Consider the following 23,837-nt stretch of genomic DNA (forward strand, 5'->3'; position numbering starts at 1 on the left):
TTAGTTAGTTAGTTAGTTAGTTAGTTAGTTAGTTAGTTAGTTAGTTACTTAGTTAGTTAGTTAGTTAGTTAGTTAGTTAGTTAGTTAATCATGAAATGTCAAATGTTAACTTGGACTTCCTATTAATTTTTTTGGGTCTACTGTACCTTTTCATATGTATGCCCTATAACACTTTAGCGGGGTGGATATTGAGTTTATGTTAGTGTTTGTAACGCATAATAATATTGGTCCTATACCCACCTTAAAGTACACCAATCGGCTCACAATAATTTTCTCAGTCGTTCATCTGTCCGTCCGTCCATGTAGTTCTTGTAATCAAACTACATTCCGCAATTCTGGTTATAATTTAATAAAATATGTCACAAATTCTTATATGGTACCGTGTACTAAGCCTATTAAAAATAATTGACATCGGTGCAATAGTTCACCTATCTCCCATACAACAGAAACCCCTGAATAGGGGGTTCATTTATTTATATTTATGATTGTTGTCATACTTTTCCATAAATATTAAAACATCTTTATTTAATTGCTTCATATTATAGCTTCAACATAAATAGGACCTCATACTGTTTCACATTCCACATCAAAATTAATTTATTTATAAAATTTACTTCCTGTCACTTAAAATTTATTCGAACATTTAAAACGAATCCATCACTATTAACTATAACGATTATATTTGTGAGGGGGACAGCACGAATGAAACCGGAAACTTACTAATTTTCTTTTTTTTAACATTCATTCACTATTTGCTTTCAATGTTATTTATACCTTTTTTTGCTTCATGCCAACATTTCAACATTATGCCGCAACAAAACAATTAATTAATAATAATTCTTAAAGCAAAAGTCGTACAACAAATACATATTTTTGGCTATTTACTTAAATGACTTTTATTTTTGTGAGGCGGAAAAATACCAAAAATTATGAAAATGAATTGCTATACATTTTTTTGTTGCTTAATTTACTTAGCAAAATTGTTATAAAGATAACGAACAAAGACAATAAATAAAATTATAAAGGAAAAGTAAAATAAATATATTAAACAAATAAATAAACATTTAGCTGTAAATGTTGATGATATTTTATTTGAACAAGGAGAAGAACGTGAAACAGAAAAACTAATAAAAATTTTGGAAAATTGTAATCCTTACAACCAAATCCATAAATGTGATGAAAATATTATGAATTGCTAAAATGATTAATAGTCGTATATTAATATTTATATTAATAATTTTCTACTTAAGGTTTATTTAAGTTTTTTTTTTAGGAGAACAAAAACTTTTTCAGTTTGCTGTTTAAATATTGCTCCTTTTTAAAGCCACCAGCTGTTACCAAACAAAATCTGTTGAAGTTGTTTTTAATACTTAAGGGAAAATTTCATTCATCATTATGACTTTTCTGTTTTTTAGTTATTTATTGGCAGGTAAACCTCAATAATAACAACATGTTTAAACATGTGGGTAGTAACAGTAAAAAACAAATCAATATTTAATTTAAAGAAATATGTACATTTGTTAAATCTTTTCTTTAGAATTATCAAAAAAAAAAAAAAATACCTTAAAAATATAAAAATTGATTAAATTTGGCTTATTTTTAGCTTAAACATTTTAAATTATTTATAATGTTTTCAATTTCCATTTAAATCTGGTATGAATATGTTCATATGTATATATATCTTGCTGTAGTATGATAAATATTTATTATTTATTAATTCAATATCAATCATACGTCACCTATTGCTGTTTTTTTGCACTGTTACCAAAAGTGCTGTAACTTTTTTCAAAATGTGTATTTTTAGGTTTTCTTCTGAAAACTAATTCTATGAAAATGATTGTGCAATAATATATAGAAAACTTAATATTATTTTTGGTGAAAATATTTCTGTTTTCTTTATATGAATAACGTTTTTACCCATCATTTCATAATTAGAGTTTAAAATGTGAAATTTTTCTTAGAAATTTTAGAAAGTACTTCTGATAGAACAAAAATTCTGAAAGTTGGTGAATTCACTGCGCTCGAACAGTTAAGTAGAGTCGAAGAGACTCCGTTTCGACTGGTCCTCTCCACTTGTCAGATGTGGGTTTTTTTAGTTTTAGATCTGTTCTGTAGCAGTGGGAAATCTCAGGATATCATCAAGTTTAGATATGAAGTAACTGCCAATAAAACGTTTTCTTTTTACGGATCAAAGCAGGGCATTCGCAGAGAAGATGGAAGACCATTTCTTCCTTTACCATGTTTCTGTTTTCACTGAACTTGTCAGATGTGGTATATTAAAGTTTTAGATCTATTCTATAGCAGTGTGAAATCTGAGGATATCATTAAGCTTAGATATGAAGGAACTGGCAAGAAAACGTTTTTTTTTACGGATTAGAGCAGGGCATTCGCAGAGAAGATGGAAGACTGTTTCTTGCTTTTCTTTGCAACTGCGACATTGTTAATTGAAGGATATAACAAACCTACATGCATGTGTGCCTAGCCCCCATTATACTGTTATTACTGCTATTAAGAACAGATCGTGATATTGAGAATAGATCGTGCTCTGGTAAGCTTATGTGCCTGTTTATTTTCATAATAGTGTCTATGTGCAAGGGTAATGTCAGACAGATGACCTAGCTTTGAGGTCGTGTAGTACGCTTTAGTTCAGCTTGAAGGACACTGCAGTTGTTGGGAAGATGGAGAAATATAATTACTACAGCTTCTTCGTGTAGTACCCTTCTGGAAATAACTCTGACTCTGAAAACTCTATCAAAGTCAGTGTGTTGGGAAATATAATCGGTAATTGATTCAATATTGGAGGTAATTGGCTTAAAATCTAAGCGTGCCCATATGTTCTTGATTTCCAACTTCCGAATGAGTAAAGCCTTGCTGCACAGCAAGCAAATATGGCCATAATATAAAGAGCTTCTGTAGGACTAGTTCCTATAGCACCTTTTATCCCAATTGACGCTGATCTCTAAACTTTTTATAGTTTATCTAGAACAAATTTCTTCTAAGTTTAAATCCACCATACAATAGATCCACATATAAGTATGTGACGCACTATAGCTGTGCTTAATTTCAAACATCTTACGACGTATAGTAAGCAACCGTTGCCTTCTTGGCTCTGGATGTTGAACTTCAGTGATAGTTTGGAGAATAATTCCTAGATAATTGGCATTGATCGATAAGGGTATTTCACAATTTTTTAAATGCGGGAAGTTGTAGCTTGTAATCTTGGTCTTTGTCGTAAATAGAGTCTTGCTTGGATTTATATCTAGGCCCTATCCCTTTGTTATTTGAATAATAATCGAACTAACGATGATGTTACCAAGACTTGGCGTAACTATTCTGAATTTCGATATAGTTACTACCCAGTCATCTAAATTAGCAAGAGCTTGTTGAATTGCAGAAGTATTGTTGAATTGCAGGCACCTTCTATCTCTAAGAAGGTTCTCCTGGTAGAGCTGTCTCTGTAGATCGTCCTTTAATGTAGACAAGTTGATTGGTTGAAAGCCAATCGACTCGAATAGAAAAAATACTTTATATTAACGGATTTTGCTTTTGTTTTAGTTGGGGCATGTTACATTGAAGAACTATCTCCAAGGTAAAGAGATTGCTGTCCGAGGGATAGAATCCATATCAGCACCTCTGACCTGCCAGGACTATAAACTGGCGATGTGAAATGTATTTTCGTCCTTTTCTTAAAATGATGTGACCTACTGGAACTGGTAGCTCGCAAGAAAAAGTCTTGTATGGATTCCTTTGAAGGGGTTCCTTTGGAGTATATGTGGAGGATTTGGTTTTAATCCAAATCGAGAAGGAATAATGTTGAAGTAATGTTCGGAATAAGTTCAATAATGTTGTCTTAGACGACATCAGATATCCTTTAGAAGGTTGACTGTAGAGTTAAGCGTTAGTAATCGGTTAGTGTCCACCCGTATTTTTAGAATAAATGTGAAGATGAAAAGTAAAAGGATTAATTGTTAATGGTTATACGGTAAGTTATACAGGTGACACTATTGAATTTTCTTAATTGTAAAATTATGTGCAGGTTCATACCAGAATTTCTCCAGGGTGTTTTCTCTGTGAATAAGAACTTTTTGTTGACCTATTGATGGATTCGGTTCTGATGACTAATCAACAAAAACTATTCCATCTGCCTGAAGTGAATTTTTTGCAGCTCGGAAGTTAAGTAAAAGGGATAAGGAATAAACTGAGATAGAATCTTGAGCAAAGTGCTTGGAAAAACATGGCTTGGAAAAACATGTACATATATTGCCACATGTTTGTTCCTTACATGGCACAAGACAGAGTGATCTCTAGGACACCCCGTGTTCAGGTTCTTGAGCAAGGTACTAATAGATGATCCCATGGAAACGTGTACATATATTGCTACCTATTTGTTCCTTACATGGTACAAATGGATGATGTTGAGCCATGTCTAGGTCACTCCATGATTTAAAAAGAACTACCGTAAAATAAACCATTCGTCAAGAGTTCATAGATAGTGCTCGATTTTATCACACTATTCTTAAAAAACTGGACATTAGAGTAGGAAGAACTGCTGCTTACATAAACTATGTTGTGATTTTAGTATCGGAAATGTTTCCATAGTAAGACATTCCTACAAACAATTCCTTACAAACTTCAACCTGTCTCCGTTTAAGAATTTCGACATTCTTTTTCATTGACTCGAAACTCAGCCTTGAAGCAACTATTCGACTATTTTAGTCCCATACGTAAACTCTAAGTTGTCTATCTAACATTAGTCTTGTTTGGATCACAATAAATAGAGATTATTTTACAAGTGAACACACAGGCGAAGAGTCAGAACATCATTTAGATTCTTCCTTTAAAAATGTCTATTGACTTTATATTAATGAGAAATCTAATAGACAACTTATATACCGGAACTTATCGAGATTGTAGGCATTAACTGAGCTGAACTTCTGACAGAATTGAGCTCTCTTTTAACAAATTAACAAGCAGTTGCTATGAGAGAGTAACGGAAGAAACATGATCACAATTACTCTGTAAATGCCCTGCATTAGCTCTTATGATATGTGATATGTCATAAGGATTTTAATGGATATGATACTTTTGTCAAAACGAAGTATTTAAAAATGACACCTGACAGTGTGGGCGCCTTTATCAAACAACCAATTACAATTTATTTAAATATATTTGGTTCTTGCGCTAATATTTGTTAAACAAGATCACAGGATAAAAGGCTTCTTTTATGTGATTGCCTGAAAAACATACTTTTGACACCAAATATCGCCACAATATAAAGTTATCAATTTACAATGATGAAAGCTAAAACTTGAGTCAAATTGTTAAAAAAAGATTTCACAATAAAATACCAAAATAATGACTTCATTATATTTTATATATTTCATTTACAAAAAGTATATGTTAAGATATATCCATTTCATAAAAGTCTTGAAATTTTTCTTATTAGAGCAATTCTTGCAAAATTTCTAAATTTGTCTCTTTATCTTTCTTCTAATAATAAGTAAATCGATACATGTGTGTTATTAGAGCAAATGTATCATTAAAATGATTTATTCATGTAAAAATAAATAAATTTTAATATTTCATAAAAAGAATTCGAATATGTATATAAACGTAATATTAAATTAATTTTATTGCATGATTCTAGAAAATAAATATTTTACAGATATTAACATAAAAGGCGTATGATTAATTTTAAACACATTTTTTATTTAAATAAATATGAATCATACGTAAGCAGTGTACATATGTTTAAGAAAGACAAAAATTAATTTAATTTATACTTTTAATAAAATTTTAATTTAAATTGGCTTAAAATACAATGAGTTTTTTTATAAATAATTTATTTAAATATTAAATAATTTTTTAAATTGACCTTGAAATTATATTAAAATTGGAAATATGTTAAAAACCCATTTAATATGTCCATTTTATTCTAATGAATATAAACCGAATGTTAAAAAGTCTAATGTTTAATACACTTAAATACATATATGTTTGTTTGTATATTTATTGATATTTTTGCATATTCAAAATATGAAATTGCTTTAATATTTTAATAAAATTTAAGAAAATATTTGTCATTTAGAACGTGATTTGTATGCAGAAATAGTTTTGACTTTTCTTTTTTTTTCATTTGCTAAATTAAATGGAAAATTTTTTTCCTTCCTTAAGTGAGTAGAAATTCATGTATTACAAGGCCAAATTTTAATGATTAAATACACATGTTTGCGTCCTATACTATCATAGTGTTAGAAGAATTATAGGTTTATGATGAATTTTGTAGCACCTAAAACTTTTATCGATTTGTCTTACACATCGTAAACTGCTTTTCCAGGCAATTTAATGTGATTCGTTGGCAACTGATGTTGCTTCCGGGAAGGTCAGTAACTAGTGTCTGGTAGGTCAGAGGTGGTGAGTTAACTAGCTAAATAACATACTTACCGACTAACTAACTAACTAACTATCTAACTAACTAACTAACTAACTAACTAACTAACTAACTAACTAACTAACTAACTAACTAACTAACTAACTAACTAACTAACTAACTAACTAACTAACTAACTAACTAACTAACTAACTAACTAACTAACTATCTAACTAACTAACTAACTAACTAACTAACTAACTGACTGACTGACTGACTGACTGACTGACTAACTAACTAAATAACTAACTAACTAACTAACTTACTTGCTTACTTACTTACTTACTTACTTACTTACTTACTTACTTACTTACTTACTTACTTACTTACTTACTTACTTACTTACTTACTTACTTACTTACTTACTTACTTACTTACTTACTTACTTACTTACTTACTTACTTACTTACTTACTTACTTACTTACTTACTTACTTACTTACTTACTTACTTACTTACTTACTTACTTACTTACTTACTTACTTACTTACTTACTTACTTACTTACTTACTTACTTACTTACTTACTTACTTACTTACTTACTTACTTACTTACTTACTTACTTACTTACTTACTTACTTACTTACTAACTTACTAACTAACGATTTTAATGTAAATATGCTTTGCCAAACATTAATGAACTCAGTCTATCACTCACATACACTTCATTTATAAGTTTTAACTAAAGCTGTCTAGCTGTCAAGTTATCTCTCACTCTTGATCAAATTTTATGATAAATATTTTTAATATAATAGAAAACAGATCAGATCAAAGAGAACAATTCGATTGTTAAGTAACATTATTTAACTCTGCAAAAATTATTTACTATATTTAAAGTAAAATGTAAAAAATGTACATTTTTAGAATGTTTACATAAAATTTAAACTTTAAATTATTCAGACAAACCGTATAAATATACAATTAATAAAAACTAACTATACATAATAAACTCCTTCAATAATTTCAAATATTACTAAAAGATCAATTATTTGAATCAAGTTCAAATACAATTTTCAATTCTTTGAGTATACTTATTTATCAACATGTCTTTAGTTTTTCTTTATTATTCGTATATATTACCTCCCCTTAGAAGTACTTTTATTTATTTATTTATTTATTCTATATCTAACAAAGTAAATTTATAAAATATATTTACAAGGCGCCGGGTAACTAGACCATGTGCGCTCACAAAATCAAAAAATAATTCAAGAGAAAGAAGTACTTTTATATTTGTAATAATTCGCACATTAGTTATAATGAACTTAATTAAATATATTCAATTTGAAGTACATTTCTTATTTAGTAACTTATGTTTTTATTGGCTCACATTATGACTTAACATTATCAAAATGATTACAATTATGAAAATTTTCCCAAATACATAACGAGAAGTATAATGAGGTCGTGATGAGAGGGTAAATTCAATAGTGTCATTATGATTTTCCATGAAAAGAAGTCGAAAGAAACATGTATGATTATTTGCACATTAAATCGACTCCAAGATAAAGTAATTCTATTAGCAGTGTCAGAGTATGAAACGTGTTGTTAGTTAAACAACATTGTTTGTGTTAAGATAAGTTGAGTTTGGTTAAAGAGAGAATGTAAAAAAGTGTGTCTTGACGAATTTCCTTCGTCACTGGAATTGTAGAAGATCACGTACCGCAGGTCCTATTTCTGAAATTGTAACCTGTAGTTTAATTTCGAGATTTATATGAACCGACAGGCATATTAGAAAAGGAATCTGTTATACTTCAAGATATATTATTATATGTTACAAACACTGGCACAAATCAAATTTAATGAAATAGGTTTTAGAACCTATAAAAAGGGAATTTTTGGTACTTTTTCGTTATACAAAAGGTACTTTTTAAATTTTCTATATTACTGAAACAAGTATGAATTTATAGTCGGACATTGCCGACCATATGATACCCTACACCAGTCAGTACGTTAAAATTTTGATTTTTTTTAAATAAAGCATTTAATTTGTTTTATTGTGGAATATCTTTACTTATTGTTGACAAAAAAAAAAAAAAGATTTTCTACAAGAGGGATCATAGAGGAGAAGGGGTAAATATGGGCCTATCCTTATAACTAGAAAACATGAAATTTAGAATGTATGACGTTAACTAGGTAAGAACTTATAAAAATGGACTTTTTTGGTACTTTTTATACCCTACACCACTATAGTGGGAGGGTATTATTTCGTTCTACAAAAGGAACTTTTTGAAATTTCTATAATATTGAACCTAGAAGCTTGAAATTTAGCATGTTGGACCTTGACTAGGTAAGAACTTGCAAAAGAGACTTTTGGTACTTTTTCTTTCTACAAAAGGTACTTTTTGAATTTTCTATAATATTGAACCTAGAAACATGAAATTTAGAATGTAGGACGTTGACTAGGTAAGAACCTATAAAAAGGGACTTTTTTGGTACTTTTTCGTTCTACAAAAGGTACTTTTTGAATTTTTTATAATATTGAACCTAGAATCATGAAATTAGAATGTAGGACCTTGACTTGGTAACAACCTATAAAAAGGGACTTTTTGGAACTTTTTCGTTATACAAAAGGTACTTTTTGAAATTTCTATAATATTGAACCTAGAAACATGAAATTTAGAATGTAGGACGTTGACTAGGTAAAAACCTATAAAAAGGGACTTTTTTGGTACTTTTTCGTTCTACAAAAGGTACTTTTTGAATTTTTTATAATATTGAACCTAGAAGCATGAAATTTAGCACGTTGGGCCTTGACTAGGTAAGAACTTGCAAAGAGAGACTTTTGGTACTTTTTTGTTCTACAAAAGGTACTTTTTTAATTTCTATAATATTGAACCTAGAAGCATTAAAAGGTACTTTTTGAATTTCCTACAATATTGAACCTAGAAACATGATATTAAGTGTGAAGAGCCCGGATTAGTCCAGAATACATAAAAGGGGAAGTTTTGGTACTTTTTCGTTATACAAAAGGTTTTTTTTTTAATTTTCGATAATATTGAACCTAGAAACAGTATGTAGAGCCTGAATTAAGTGGGAACCCATAAACGGGAAGTTTTTGGTACTTTTTCATTCTTCAAAAGGTACTTTTTAAAATTTATATAATATTGAACCTAGAAATATGAAGGATTACTTTAGATCGTATAAAATGGGCTACAATTGGTATTTTTTTCATTTTTTGTAATAAAATTCGTAATGACTGTTTTTTTAACACATCATGGTGAAGGGTATATAAGATTACTTGTTTTTACAAAATATTGTATTGAAATTGAGGGTTTGAATACCTGGTTGTAAACTGTCAAAATTAAAAATATATATATATAGTCTAGAAGATATTTAGTTACTTAGCCCCGGTAACTCCACCTCCGGCTAACGTTTAACCGTTATTCTTCCGGTTGAAATATTTTTGGTATAAAACTGTCAATTTAACGTTAAGATTAAAATTGACAAGACATTGTCATAATCAGAGTGAGTTAGTTCTTCGGTTAGTTAGTTAGTTGGTTGTTTAGTTTTTTTTTTTGGAAAAGAGAGACGCAGCTGATCCTTTTGTGCGCTCCTTTTATAAGAGTCTTTTGAGAATCTAACCTTTCGGAGTCACCTTGCTGCTACCCCCAGAAGAGTTAGTAATATATAGCTTCTTATAGCTTCTCTAAAATCCTTCATCATTAGAGAAAACTAAATGTTTCTTTTTATCCTGCCTTCAATGTCATTAAATTTTTTCTAAAAGGATTAATGACAAGCAATCAATCTTTCGTCAAAAATATATAGTTTCATTTAATGTTGCTTTTTCTAACTTTGTATTCTATTTCCCACATGATTATTTCCCATTTAATTCTCAAGAAAAAATTAAAAACCATAAATAAATATCATAAATTTAAACAACATCAAAGAAAGAAAGCAACCACACAACAGAGAATAAGTAAGTGAAAAATAACAAAATAATTTTAATACAAACTGAGAACAATAAATCTGTCGAAAACTGAAGAAGATATGCGAATAAGTTGAGATGAACAATATAAAATGAGCGTTAAGCTGAATTGTTTTGTTTTGCTCCTTTGCAACATCCTTTCACTAGATTCATCAAGCGATTTCCTTCCTGTTGTAATAGACAACAAATTATACAAATAAAATACTCACTCTTAGTAACTTTACTTTTGCCGCACACTCATAAAAATGTGGTTAGTTAAATGTAAGCTTTAGTGTATGAATATAAAATGTTAAAATCTACTTTGTTGAAAATTAAACTTAAATTTTCATTTAAAGGTTCATTACTTTAGTGCATGACTGGCAAACATAAATAATAATATATTTTTTATGGGATTTTCTTAGATTTTTATTATAGACATTATCATGCCAGAGTAAAAGTGGTGGATTGTTCAGCATTTTATTATAAAGTGTTTAATTTTTGTTAGTTTTTATTATTTGTTATACTTACACTGATGATAATAAAGATGAATTTTATAGAGAGTTGCAAATTATGAAACTTTAATCCTATAAGGGGTTAAACAATTAAAGGTTTAAAGTTAATTTAAATTAAACAATAACTTAAGTAAAAACTTAAGTTTAAACTTAAGTTAGAGTGATAATTTCGATGAATTTGTAGGGAATTTCGGAAGAAGGCTCCACAGACAAATTCCGATCATTATGAATGAAACCATGCGTTATTAATCTAGTGTTATGGATCAAAGAGATTAAAAATATTTGGACAGATTTTCAGTAAATATTTGGCAATTACTGAGTCCACACTGCATAATAAGCCATCCTTCCACATGCGTGGGAGGGGCAGAGATACAAACCAATGCAAAATGATCGACGTCGGCGGCGCAACCATTTTAGATCGGCGGCGGCGTCTAAATTGTTGGCTCAATTTAACTTTTTCTACAAAAATTGACCTTATCAGCGTTTAGTATATTGTATAATAGTCTGTTATATAGAAACCTGTCTCTATATAAGTTTTTTAATATTTTAATATTAGCACAATATTGTGTGGCAACTCTTTTCAATTTGTCATAAGAATTTAAAATAGTGGCAACTCTGTTCATATTGGTGAAATTATTTTCTAAACTATATGTGCGATTCCAATCTTTATCAGAGGCTACGTTTAAGAAGGCTTAGCGTTTAAGCCGAAAGAAGTCGGCGGCAGCTTGGATTGCAAAATATTACGGGCGGCCAGGCGCCTCCGATTTGAGGCGTCTTGGCTTGTATCTCTGGGGCGGGGTAATGAAGTGGGCGTTAAAATATTTTCGTTAAATTTTATTTAATTTGGACCAGCACTAAGAGGATGACCCCAACTTATGCGAAACATTGTGTTGGAACTAGGAAAATAGGTTGTGGGAAGGAGGATAGAGGGAGTAGTATTTGTGGATATTTCATTTAAATCTTCTTATATCAAAAGTGGCAGAGAATACCTCAGCAGTAAGTTTATTCCACGAACAGTGCTGCTGAAGAATGAATTTTCCCTGTAATATGTTGTGCGGTCCACTGGCCAATCTACCACAAATGGGTGTGTTCTTGAAGAAAGACGTGTGTTACGCAAGAATATACGGGTATCGGAAACAAGTTCCCTAATTTCAAAGGAACACATTCCATTGTAGTATCGATAGAACAGTGAAATACACTCCACGTTGCGACGGTGCTCCAGTGAATCAATAGAGTTGGATACCCTACTCCAAAATAGATTTCCAAGCTCCGGCCAATACATGAGAGTTGTATTCCATTTTCGGTCGGATATAAGTTGTGTAAATAGTAAGAAGATCAGGTGGAGTAAAGTATGTCTTACACCGTTTCAAAAAACCGAGACACTTGAATGCTTCTTTCGATACTTGAAAAAAGTGTTTAGTCCAGCGGACATCGCACTAAATTTTCATGCCCTTAATATTTACACCACCCATATATATAGATAGAACAATAGTATCTGCCAAGCGTTTATGTGTTAAAAAACACCATTCAGTCTTAAAGGCGTTAAAATTGACTCTGTTTATACGACCCCATTCTGAGATTTTTATAAAGTCGTTATTATTGCGCCTCATTGCCCCAATCTCTTGAGGGCTTGGCCTACGATTGAATGGATAAGAATGGCAAATACTGCTGTCATCCGCAAAAGAGTAGATAGAGTTGGAAGTTTGTCATAGAAGGTCATTTATAAAGATAAGAAATAGAGTAGGTAGCCTTGCGGTACCCCTGAATTAATCTTGAACTTGTTTGATGAGATCTCAACCATAACAACTCTTATAGTGCGATCTCTGAGAAAAATCGAGAGAAGTTATTACCGACACCAAATGCAGTTAGTTTTGATACAAGTGCACCATGCCACACTTTATCAAACGCCTTTGAAATATCTAGAGCCAGCCAAAATGGTGAATGGAATGACACCATTTGGAAGGAAGGCTAGCAAGTCTCCCGCAGAGCGACACCTACGAAAGAAGTTACAACTGGTTACTTGAAGACCATTTGTGAAATGTAAAGTTCCGTAGATTCTCTCATGGAATATAGAGAAGAGCTTAGGATCGCTTAGGGTTGAATGATGGCTCCTCCTCGCCATTATCTTTTACGACTGTAAATCGGTCATTGTCCTCAGTAGGTCTTTGAGACCCTAAAAGTTCTTATTAAGAAATTCCATTAAACATTAAAATATCTCACATATATTATCATGAACTACCCTAATTTAATGTGAGTTCTCTAGATTCTTATTCAAATACTTCCGCGTCTTGAGTAGCAACAAATATTTTCGTATATATGTACGCTTTTGTGTGTCTGTGTATTACATTTATTATTACTCTCTTCACCATTATATTAGGAACAGTATTATGCATTTGTGCTGATGTATGTAACACCTAAGAATATTTGCCTTTAACCCACCTTAAAGTATACCAATCATTTTCTGAGTCAATTCTGAACTCCTCCTCAAAAAATAATCTATTTTTTCTAACATACTTACTGGTGATGGGTATTATATGGTCGGCTATGCCCGACTGTACTTTCATACTTGTTTTAGTAACTGCTGAAATAACATTTTAGTGTTAAAGATAATAACACAACTAGTTCCTCTATAGATTCATGTTACGAGTTTATAACTCTACTTACATATATACGAATATATGTATGTATATGTATATTTGTAGGTTCATAATAAATACAGAGACGTAGTGCTCAAAAAACTGTTAATTCTTTAAAAGGTTTTAAAGTTAAATTTCAACAGTTTTGTTTCTCAAAGCGTTAATTTCTTGAGGGTTTTAATGAATCCATTATGGAATTTTGCTATTGTTTAATTAACACCCCCCCCCCCCTTTTTTAAAGGGTACTGCACCACTTGTATCTTTACCTAAAAGGCATTTTATTCTCAAATAATATCTATAACCAATGTTCAAACAAAATGCATAAAAATAAACCTTGCGGCTGTTATAGTATGAAGTGTATATGAATTGTGGCTTAAAGTGAACCTTAAATTGTATTAAACCCCTGGCTATTGGCCTTAATAAAGATATAAAACTCATGTGTGTGTGTGTACGTGTGTGAGAGAGTGTTAAACATTCATAAATTTTCAGCCAATACAAGTTCGTATTTTCTCATTTCAATTGTGTTGTGTAATAACTTTATTATGAGCATAAATAACACAATGAATATCTCGGGTTTGTTAAAGGAACATTGTAATATTGTTATAGATATAGATGAATATGATATTGTTATGACATACTCAAGTACTACCCTATAGATCGGATTGAACACAAGGATTACATGGACGAACAGATAGACAGACAGATGGACGGATGGACGGACATAGCTAAATCGACTCAGAAAAGGATTCTGAGCCGATTGGTATCCTTACAAACACCAACACAACCCAATATACCCTCCCCACTAAAGTTGGTATAAATAGAAAAGAATGTCTTTAAAGTGTTTACTCTTTAGATTACTTAGGTACATTGAGAGGATAATAAACCTCCCACTAGTTTACTTAGGAGCACTTAAGTGTAGCTAAGTTGGAGTTTGTTTTAAAAAGGGATACAATAGCTTTAAAACAACTGGGTATTTAAACCGTGTATAAAACAGTGGCTTTATTATACCAATATTCTACTTTGATTTCATAAAGTGTTTTCAATAAACAAAACAATAAAAAACTTTCAACAAAATGATTGGTATGCATACACAAACACATTTGTGTGTATGAGCATATGCATATATGAGACCTAAAAGCTTTTTAAGCTGTAAAATCAGCGTAATTTAAAACTGTAAACTTATATATTGATACATTTGATATAAATATATACATATTGTACATATTTTACTATTATTTTTATTTTACTTCAAAAAAATCAATTTCCCTTTTTTTCTTGCGCACTCACTCACACACACACATTTTACTTTTTTGCAAAATGATAAACTAGAGGTTAATGTGTAAAATAAAACCATTCAGTTTTTAATTGAAAAAGTTATAAAAATCAGGATGTATGATGCGTGTTTGGAGCAAATGAAACAAAAAGAAAACGAAAAAAAAAACAATAACTAACAGAAGATTCAAAAAATACAATATTTATTCATTAGTTTTATATATAGCAGATTAAAAGCTCATAAATTGCTTTGGAAAAGTACTTAGCTACTCACGTACAGTTAATAAAGTTTGTAATTTAACTGTAGAGATTTACTCACACGCAAGTTTATTGTTGTATCTATTTTTTATACACTAAGAGAAAATAAATTGTAGAGAATGAGATTTCCGCAAAGGATATTTTTAGCAACGGCACATAATGCGAAATCTTGATAAGGATTTCCTTAAGAAATAAATTCTGTTGGAAATATATATCTGTTTCTTTTCATCTGCAGATTTGAGGATAATAAGGAAGTATGTGTCATTTTTTCTATAATATGGATTTAGTTGAGTACCTGCTTTAGTTGAGTGCCTGACGTAGAGCCCTATCTCAAGGTGGTCTTTTCCATTACCTGTAATTTACGTATATGGATGGCCCGGTCAATATACGCGAAGATTGCTTAAGTACTCGAGCTATCTAATCTCTTGCATAGTTGTCCCATTGGCGAAAGACAGGTGTCATGAGCAACCTTAATCTACCCCGACAATAATTTGGCCTAATCACATAACTAGATTACTCTGTTGTTTCGCCAACATCACCTAGAGGGACGTAATTGGTACCTTGAAACACGTATCATATAATTGACAAGACATTATTTCACTGGTCACAAACGTGTTTTAAAGAAAGCGCAGTGACGACTTTGAACCACGTTCATCATCCGTTTCATCCCTGCTAGACCACAATCTAATACATCGTTACACAATCACTCCATCCTTCAAATTCATCAATTACTCCATTCTCTCTATTAAATCAGAGTAGATATTAGAAAAGCCCAGCAGATTAGAGGTTTTGGTAGCACCTATTTACCCCGGGATTGTAATACATCATTATGTGACACTTCAATCAATCTGGATTATAGTGCATTCTTTACACTGGTGGTGCTCTTGTTAGACATTTTTTCAATTCATCCAAGGTCAAGCTAAAGATTGAATTGTAAACAAAAGGTATAGTCCTGGCAGACTAGAGATATTGGTAGCACTCCTTACCCCGGGATTGCAATACATCATTACGTTACACTTCAATCAATCTGGATTATAGTACATTCTTTACACTGCAAAAATCAGTTCTGGCTATAGTCTAGTCTACAATCTGCAATATGGTTAAGTCTATAAGTAATCCGAACTATATGTAAGGCTGTAGTCTGAATTATAATAAAGTCTGTTTTCTTTGTCAGTTTTTATTCTAGACCATAGCGCCAAACAGACCCGATAGTGGCCTAGGTGTACTTTTTCAGATTTGATGTACCATACATCCTCCTGTCCTAGTCTAGACTATAGCTCAGTCTAAAGTATGAACTATACATCAGTTTTTAGTCTTTTAGTATAGATTTGGCTATATTCTGGGCTGCATCGTAGTGTGGACCATAGATCAGTCCATAGTATAAACTAAAAATTAACCTATAATCTGGGCTATAGTTCAGTCTATAGGTTGGACTATAGTTCAGCCTTTAGTCTGGATTATGGCTATAAGATAGACTATAGTTGTGGTTATAATCAGGACTTTAGTTAAGTCTATAGTCTGGACTATAATTTAGAATATAGTCTAGACTATTGTTCCGTCTATAAAGTGAACTATAGTTTAGACTTTAGTCTGGACTAAGGTTCATTCTACAGACAGGACTAAAAATAATTCTTTAGTCTGGACTATAGTTCTGTTGTACTAAAGTTCAGTCTACAGTATGGATGTATAGTTAAATTTATAGTTCTATAGTTTAATCCTTTCTCTGGACTATAGTGCAATCTATAGCCTTGACTATAGTGCAATCTATAGCCTTGACTATAGTGCAGTCTATAGCCTTGGCTATAGTGCAGTCTATAGCCTGGGCTATAGTGCAGTCCAATGTTAAGTCTTTAGTCTGGTCAATAGTTTAGTACATGGTTTGTACTATGGTTCAGTCTATAGTCTGTATATTGTATGGAGTGGAGACTTATTCAGTCAACAGTTTTTAATATGGACTATTTCGTACAGCTTATAGTCTGTATATAGTTGGGACTTTAGTTCAGTCAATAGTCCAAACTTTGGTTCAGTCAATGTGTAAAGTAAACGCATAGTTTGAACTATAGTTTAGTTCATAGTATGAACTATTTCGTTCTTTATTACGTACTTATTCAGTTTATATATATTATCAATATGTTGGTAACTCATAACCTTAGCTGCATGCAAAATTTTAATACAATTTATAACATTTTTGCTAAAGAACTACTTTTTGCCTTTATTACAAAATTAATTTCCTAAATTAAAACTAAATTCCATTTAATACTTTTACAAACATTTGACTAGTAAAGCGTAGACAACTTGCTTTTAAGCTCTCTAAAACTGACAACTTTTCTCACAATGAAATTTCTTTTAAGTTCAACTCTTAAATATGTAGTGTTGCACCAAACATTTACGTTCTTTAAACATTTTTTAGCCAGATTCTAACACTCTAAATAGACACGTGTTGAATAAGTTTAGATTGCCCTTTATTTTTTTTTCGACATAATACACACACTTTTAGTTCAAGGACATTTTGCATAAGTTTTATGCAGTTTTTATAGCTTTTAGGAAAATTATTACTAAATACATATGTACTTATGTGCACATATATATATACATAGCTGCCTATTTATGCACATGAAAGTTTTATGCAATTTATTTTTTAAGATGTCTAGAAAATACACATGTATGTATGTACTTGGGAATTTATTAAGAAACTCACACATATATACAAACTTTGTTTTGTAGGAATATAGAAAACTGTCTAAATATGACATTTTTTAAGAAAACTTATCTTAAAACTTGAGAGATTCTTTTATGTTTTGTAAACGTGTGTGTAGCTGGAAGTTTTTCTTAGGTGTTAAAACAGGAACTTTAAGAACCAAAAAAGCAAGTATGAATATATAGTCAGACATGTTATATGATACCTTACGCTAATATGGGCCTAACGTTTTGAATTTTGGTAAAGAAATTGTGCTTATATGGGGGCTTAGATCAAATAAGACCCAATTTTAACGAAATTCGGCAGTGTTATTTAGACTTTTATATAACTAAGTTTTCAATGTGATCCATTGTGAAACCCCTAGAATTACCATTCTCTTACGTCGAGAAAATAGTTTCCCTCCTTAATTTCGTTGACTACTTGAATTCTTTGGTTTCCCTGAAAACTTGGCGACGTTTCTAATAAAAGAGATCATGTTTAGTAATGACTCTCCTCTGAGTAAAGCTTACTCTTCGTCCAAGCAGCTTCTGCAATAGCTAAAGCTCATACGTTCCGACATATGTTCAATCATATAGTGCCCAGTAATTTTACCAGTTTGAAGCTTAATCAAGATCTTACTAAGAGACATGAGAGCCCTTGTCCTATCTGCTGTCAGAGTGGGCTAGAGCAGTCTCATATTATTATAAAGGCCAGTTATCTAATTTTGATATGGTTAAACTTAGTTACGACCCTTGGTTGTGCATTTCGTTTTCCCTTATGCTCTCTTGTCCTGGAACACATAATAACTCAACGTGATATTGTGCCAGCTGTGCATTGGAGTGAAGAGCCTTGATTGATACAATGCTGTCCTAGTATGTGCAATGCATAGACGAATTTTCGAGATTAAGTTCCCGGATTCTTCTCGCGGCTATATAGATGGAGTGAATATCATTTTGTGCAAAGGTCTAGAGACGATCCTTGGCTGCGTATTTCATTTACCCAAATGCCCTCATGTCCTGGAACGTATAATAACTCAATCTGATGTTGTATCAGTTATACATTGGAGTGAAGAGCCTCGATTTATGCAAGGCTGTCCTAGTATATACATATGTATAGACGAATTTTCGAGATTAAGTTCCCGGATTCTTCCCGCGGCTATCTAGATGACTTATATTTTTCAACCTAAAGGATTGAATATACGTTTCATTTCCCTATGGAAACCATATCAACTTAATGTGATGTTTAGTTTCCGGCTTCTTCTCGCTGCTGTATAGATGACATATATTTTTCTGCTTTAACCCTTTCAAGCACAAACTAAACCTCTGAATTTTTCAGTGTGAGCATGACTTCACCACACACACTATATTTTGATATTTTTGATTACAAAAGGAAAAAGTTTTTTTCGGAGGATATCGCAGGACATTATTCTTTTTAGCATGTTGTGACATCAAATTCTAATATTTCCTTTTAAAATAGCGTGAAAAAATTTTAAAAATCTTGGAACACCGGTGTCCTGTGTACATAAAAGAGTTAAAAAACGTTTTGTTCGAAGAGACAATAGAAAATTCAGTTTTTCAAAGAGGATTCCTGACACCGTTGCGACTTCCTGTTTTTGAGCCATAAGTGTAAATTTAGATCAAGTCGTCCCTTAGGACAGCAATTTAGGCGCAATCTTCCTTTGTCGGTATTCTACTGTAGAATATAATAAAATAGCCCGAGATAGAAATTCAGTATAGATAATTGTAGTCCGTTTTCTGCCCCATGATTTGCCTGCTTATAATTTGTAGGATGGTGCCATGATCAATGTGATCATGCTTCATGGATGGAGCTCAAACAGCCAGTGATTACAAGACATGCTAATCTTGATAATACTAAATAATACTAAATACAAATGTTAACATTTGAAGCATAAATTAATTTCTTATTAATTTTTAAATAATATATACATATTTAAAAGAATCTAAACTTTAAACTTTTAAATTTGCTTTATAAAACTATAAAATGATTCCTCCATCCTGCCTTAGTTTGTACCAATAACAAAGCAAAATTATCATTTCTATACAAACCTCTTTAAAATCCAATTTATTTAAAACATTTTGGTCTAACTTGTATGTGGATCACGTGCCACAAAAAAAAAAATCCCATCTCATACCCTATGCCAATGAACGTAAAAACAAAAACTACTTTATACCCATATGCGACTAAAGCATAAGCAACATTGCATTTTATAAAACAATTTTCCATAATACATGATTTTAAGAAAAGTAAAATACAATATTTGCCACATAATACTAAAATTGCCACCACTACATTTATAACTAACAAGTAAGAGTGCAATATTCGACTGTGCCGAATCTTACATACCCTTCACCATAGTGTATTTTCTTTATTTGATGAAATTTTCAGAGGTTGTCTTAGATTTTTGCTCATATATCCGTTATTTAAATGGCGGTCTTCTCAAAAGCATATCTAATAGATTATTGAAAATTCGGATCTCGCCGATATCTGGGGTCCTCTAAAAATGATTTCAACAGATATACAGAAGGACAGACAGACATACAAAAAGACAGACAGAAAGACAGACGGACAGGCAGACAAACAAACAAACAAATGTCTAATAGATTATTGAAAATTCGGATTTCGCCGATATCTGTGGTCATGATTTCAACAGATATACAAACGGATAGACAGACAAACGGCCATATAGACAGAGAGACAGACAGACATACAGAGAGACAGACAGACAAACAGACAAACAAACAAACAAACAAACAAACAAACAGACGGACGGGCATAACTTAATCGAGTCCGCGATCTATAAGGATCCAGAATATATATTTTGTATAGGGTCGGAAAATTATGTTATAGAAATTACAAACGGAATGTCAAACTTATATATACCTTTACCATCAAGGTGAAGGGTATAAAAAAATGAGATTTTAAATTTACCATTGTAAATAAAGAAAAAAAATTGTAAACATATACAGAAGAAATATTTACACACTTATACAATATACTTATGCATTTTAGCATGCATGTATATATCTATGTATTTATATACAAATAAAATCCAAGGTCTTTTTTTTTTGAGAAAAACAAAAATATAGTTTACACTATTACAATTTAGTTGTATTAAAATTATAGAAAATGATTCTCAGATTTATACAACATGTTTACAACAACAAGTGTTTCTAATGTTGTAATAGTACCCAAATGATCTGGATAAATTCTCCGATTCAGAGAAATGCTAAAACTTTGATTGCAAAACTCCCCAGCAAAAGCTAGGTAATGACTTTCAATTGTAATTATTTATCGTCTGTCTAAAAAGGTCTTATTTATAATTTGTTATATAAATACTTTCTAATTCACTAGTTCTGTGAAGCAATAGAGCTGTATGCGTTTTTTTACACGATTTATAACGACTACTTGTAAGCGTTTGTGATAAGTAACACGTAAACGATTGACAGATATGACATAAAATGCCATTGTTAAAGTAATTTTTAGCATTTCAACCCCTAACATGGTAATGGCAGTTTTTGCTGGGTTTTTTTATCAGTAAATTTTTCATGAGGCATTAGATTTCCATTAACATTACCCGAAACCTAAAAGTGATCATCATACACACACTACAAAATTTCAGAACTGCTTGGTAATACAGCAGTTTAGCACAATGTAATTTTCATTTCTAAGAACATTGCTTTACAAATAAGAAGTTTGGTAAGTACCTATTTGCAAAAATTGTAGATCCATTTGTTAGTGATTTATAGAAAATTGTTGTATATAAACGGAATATGTGTAAAATATTAATACAGATATTATACAGGAAATAAAGTTTTAAGATTTGTATTTCTCATGCTTATTTAGCTCATATGTTTGCAAATTTTTATGAATTTATTTATTTTTATATAAGACACAGAAAATTTATTGGTTTTGTACCAATATAAAGTATTTTAGATAAATGGTTTCATTTTATTTTCGAGTATAAGAATCAATATATTATCCCAACAAAAACTTATGTTGAAAAGTTATAAGGTAAACTAAAAAGCCGCATTTCATTAGTAAATCATTCGTATTTTAACACATTATTTTAAAACGGTGATGGTATTAGAGTCATGTTCATACCATGCTCGCTTACAAATAACTACTTTAATAAGTGCTTACAAATAGCAGTTCGTGTTTGTTAAATCACTGTCGTACTCAAAACATTACTACTATGTGCAAAAAAAAGTTGAAAATGTTCTAACACCAAAATACGTTCTTACATATTATATGGGTAATTAAAAGTAATGCTGGCGGTATATAGTTCTTATTGAAAACAAAGTTGTTGTGTAAGTACAAGTCATTACTGAGTTATTGCTGGGATAATAATAATTGTCATTAGGCAAGCCGAATCATAGTAGATCGGCCAACCAGCCGAATAGATATCAAAGTCAAATATCTAGTTCTATAGTATTTGATGGCATTGTTCTGTATTTCGTGGGATCAAAAAGAGTTCTATATAATATAAGCTGCTTATATCTGACACAATCACCACAAAGTTCATGCAATTAATTCGTTTGAAAAGAGTATTGGAAGAAAAATTTCCTTAATATACGGCTAGACATATCACAACGCTTCGAAAGAAGTGGTTGGTAAGTTTAACATCAGTTGCCTTTAAGAACAGACTACCTATTTTGATTGATCTATTAAGAACAGTCTCTGGGGTACATTTTATTTTAGAACATGGTTTCCCAAATTGAATAGTTCATCAACTCAAAAGATTAGTGGGAGAGATATGTAATACTATCTTCTTGGCGGAAGTTTGTGCTATCACGGAATATGCAAAACGATGTGGATTGTATATAAGAGAGCCATAACCGAATACTCTTCCAGTGATAACCTCTGCGTCATATTTGAGACAGATAAATATAAATAGCATGTGAAGACGTAGTATGGAATCTATTGCCGAAGCCATAAAGGCTGACGTCGCTTTCGATTGGTGTGCAAAAAGCGGAATATCTTTGGACAATCTTTCGAAAAGAGACAGTAAGTGTTCGAGAAGAAGATATAAGGTATTAGGAGGATTGAAGTTGAAGTGCTTTACGTGAGTACCTGGTGCGTAGCGGTATTTCACGGTGGTACTTTTACAACCACTGGGTGAGTAAAATAAACAACTTACCATTGCCCCCTTGTGTATCTTACACTCAGGTCGCAATTTTTGTATATGGAAGGTCCGGTCCATGTACAAGCACTTTGCTCAAGTGCTTGAGCTATATAATTTCTGGCCGTTGTTGTCCCGTTGCCTAATTTCCGTTAGTCCCTTTGTCATTACACTTTGTCATTCGGCAACAGCACCGAACTTATCCCGAAATATTGACTTAACCGCCACTTACTCTTCCCGCGTATTTGGGTTTAAACCACGTAGTGGCGTAGATCCCGAAGGAGCTTTAACTAACTGACCAGCCAGGTCAGTAGATACTATATTTCAACTGGCCACCCGTAGTACCAAATTATGTGGTTCTCTGGTTAAACCCCATGTCAAATCATATCAAGGAGTGAAGTGACATCATCAGTTTTTAGTCCCGGCAGACTAGAGATAGTGGTAACATCTCTTTACCCCCGGATTGCAATAGACCAAGATGGGATCTATCATCAAGGAAACATGCCCCGAGGGGGAATTAATAGGAGGAAGTATACTACATCAAATCAAAAGAAATACAACTAGGCCACTATCGAGCCTGCTGTGCGCTCCTCTTCACTAAGAAAACATTTTTTCGCTGAATTATTATTTCTCAATGTTCAGAATCTCAGATTCCTGGATGTAATTCCTAAGAATTTTCCATTCATTGTTTGTTATTTCCGGAATAACAGGTAAGATATTAATTTATTTATTGTTAAGAATATTTATAATATTATTTGAACCTAGTACCAGTTTATTGATAAAGACATCAAAATTTTCTTTGAATTTTATTTAAATAATCAATTAAAATTTTATTTAAAACAATTAACACTTACCCTTCCTCAGTTACATCGATAATCCCTTTCACTACTGCCGCTACGATCGTTGCTCGTACTCGTCTCCATAATACTAATTGCAGTCGTATTGTCTGAACTTATAAATGGAGTCTCATTGAAACGCATTTCGATAGTTTGTTCATCACACGAATCAA

General features: G+C 31.6%; 1 long non-coding RNA gene across 1 annotated transcript in view; it reads right to left on the bottom strand.

The window, feature by feature from the left end:
• LOC124420149 overlaps nt 1-23,831 on the bottom strand; it is a 34,706-nt gene extending 10,875 nt beyond the window's left edge. The window contains exon 1 of the long non-coding RNA XR_006941071.1: nt 23,683-23,831. This is a non-coding gene — a long non-coding RNA (uncharacterized LOC124420149). The remainder of the gene's footprint in view (nt 1-23,682) is intronic.
• Between the last annotated feature and the right edge of the window lie 6 nt (nt 23,832-23,837).

This window comes from Lucilia cuprina, chromosome 5 (genome assembly GCF_022045245.1).
Source record: "Lucilia cuprina isolate Lc7/37 chromosome 5, ASM2204524v1, whole genome shotgun sequence".
Taxonomy (NCBI): Eukaryota; Metazoa; Arthropoda; class Insecta; order Diptera; family Calliphoridae; genus Lucilia; species Lucilia cuprina.